This window comes from Solea senegalensis, linkage group LG7, assembly GCF_019176455.1.
Source record: "Solea senegalensis isolate Sse05_10M linkage group LG7, IFAPA_SoseM_1, whole genome shotgun sequence".
NCBI classification, from domain to species: Eukaryota; Metazoa; Chordata; class Actinopteri; order Pleuronectiformes; family Soleidae; genus Solea; species Solea senegalensis.
This window is the reverse complement of record NC_058027.1, coordinates 7,175,800-7,178,566: the sequence shown is the minus strand read 5'-3', so window position 1 is coordinate 7,178,566 and position 2,767 is coordinate 7,175,800.

The window sequence follows — 2,767 nt, the reverse complement described above, 5'->3', positions numbered from 1 at the left end:
AAACTTACACCAACATGTGTTGACATTGTCAAACAGAATGTAGCACACTTAAGTTATTTCATAAATGTGACCATTTAGACAGATAACACTCCAGAGAACTTCAACAATTATTTATTTAAATGCTATTTAAAAATTAAAAATGATTTTTAAATGCTATTTAAAAATCAGGCAAGCCTGATTTATCTGTTATTAGGCCTGGGCAATATGGCCAAAAACCTTGAAAAACATTTTTAAGAAAAGAGCAGTTAATATTATCTATACTATACTAAAATAATTATCATGACAAAATGACAGATAATTAAATATTAAAAGTTGTAGAAAACAGTTCATTATGGTTTCAAAAATGTTCATGGTCAGAAAAGAACACTTTTAAAACGTGTGTGTGTGTGTATATATACACATATCTTCTTCTTTTCCTTTCGGCTGCTCCCTTCAGGGGTCGCCACCTTGAATCAACCTCCTCCATCTCACCCTGTTCTCTGTATCCCCCTCTCTCACACCAACTAACTTAATGTCCTCTTTCATTACATCCATAAACCTTCTCTTTGGTCTTCCTCTAGACCTCCTGCCTGGCAGTTCCAACCCCAGCATCCTTCTACCAATATACTCACTATCCCTCCTCTGTACATGACCAAACCATCTCATTCTGGCCTCTCTGACCTTATCTCCAAAACATCTAACATGTGCTGTTCCTCTGATTGACTCATTCCTGATACTATTCATCTTCGTCACTCCCAAAGAGAACCTCAACATCTTCATCTCTGCTACCTCCAGCTCCTTCCTATCAATACCATAGTAGTACAACTTAAAACCTGCACCTAAGCTTCTCACCTTGCTACCTTTCCACCTGGTCTCCTGGACACACAGTATGTCCACCTTACTTCTCTGCATCATGTCAATCAACTCTCTAGCTTTACCCATCATCGTCCCAATATTCAAAGTCCCTACTCTCAGTCCCAGACTCTTGCCTTTCCTCTCTGTTTCTGAACCCGCCTTCCTCCTGTCCTCCTTCGACTTCGACCCACAGTAGCCCAATTTCCACTGTTACCCTGTAGGTTATCGGCACCAATGGCGGTCGTTGTTAACCCGGGCCTCGACCGATCCGGTATGGAAGTCATAGGTTCGATTTGCATATTTGGTTTTGTTTTACACTGGATGCCCTTTCTGACGCAATCCTTTACATTTATCCGGGCTTGGGACCGGCTCAAAAGCTCACTGGCTTGTGACCTCCTAAGGCTGCATTGTGTGTATATATACATATATATACACAGAGCTGTGTTATTGTTCAAGTGTATGTGTGTGTATATACACAATGTGTGTGTTATATGAACAATAACACAGCTCTGTTAATACTGGAGTGGAACCTTAATTAATGTTACTGGTAAATCTTGTGTTTGTCCTACTATTTAATTTAAAGAAATATCTGCAGTAAAAAACGTCTATTACGCCAGGTTTATTCAAGACAAGCTTTACATGTTGCATGAGTTCAACTCATTGACAGCTCGCTAATATATAAGAGCAGCTTTAAGTTGCATCACTTCATTCCAAATTCCAATGATCACAGAATTTGACAGACAGAAAAAACAGAGCTGGGGGTGCCTAAAACCTTTGCACAGTACTGTATACATATATACACACACATATGTGTATATATACACATGTTTATATGCTAAATTATTGCCCAGCCCTAATTATTAGGTGGTTTGATATTGACAGTTATTTAATGTGCATCGATGAGCAAATTAATTCTGGAAACAATCCTAACTGGTTCCATAGTTTGATTGGTAGATATGAAGTTAGAGCCAGCTGCTGTTTAGTTTAGCTTAGCTTAACATGGATAAGGATAAAGCAATGGAAGACAGGGAAACAGGCAGCTGTGCTGTCCATAAATGAAAAAAATACATCCATACCTGCGGGGAAATGAATACATACATATATATTTCCCAATTCTCCATCATTTAAACCTAAAGCTAATTTTCAGATGCTAACACAAACAGTATACAGCATATCACATATTAATACTGTGATCTGATGATGGATTATAGCTGTATTGAGTACAAAATACCATCATACAAACAATTCAAAGGGCTTTTCTGAAAAAAACTGTTTTCTGAACAGGAGAGTGAATGACTCTGCTGTTGCTGTTACTTATGTTTGAGTGAATCGTTTAACATGCATTTTACTGACACTTATTGTAAATCGCTTTGGGTAAAAGCGGCTGCTAAATGACATGTAATGTAATACCATTGATATTATACTGTATTTAATGTTAACTGTTGTGGGATGGGGTGATGCTGCTGTTATGAAACACAGTATGTACTTTAATGAAGAGGCAATAGACGAAAACCATGATGTTCAGAATAAGGGCTTAAAAAAAAACTGTCACATTCAGTCAGATGACAATTGATACCACACTCAGATTCTGAAACCTGTCTAAAATAATGGAATCCACCTCTAAATCAATTACTAAAAACTTAAAACTTAATTGTCAAATAATTTTATAATTAGTTAACCAAATATTTTTGAATTCTGACATTTCTTTGCTCCATATAACAAAGAAATATTTAGGATTTAATCATTCTGGTTTGTGGACAAAACAAGACATTTGAGAACATCATAAATTTAACGTCAACATTTTTCAGATTAATTGAAAAAAAAAATTAGTTTGTTGCAGCCCTGAATCAAAATCTTGTGTTAAAAAAATATTAACTCAGTGAAAGCCGTTCAAGTCATATTAAAGATTAAAGAAATAGAAACATGTCACATA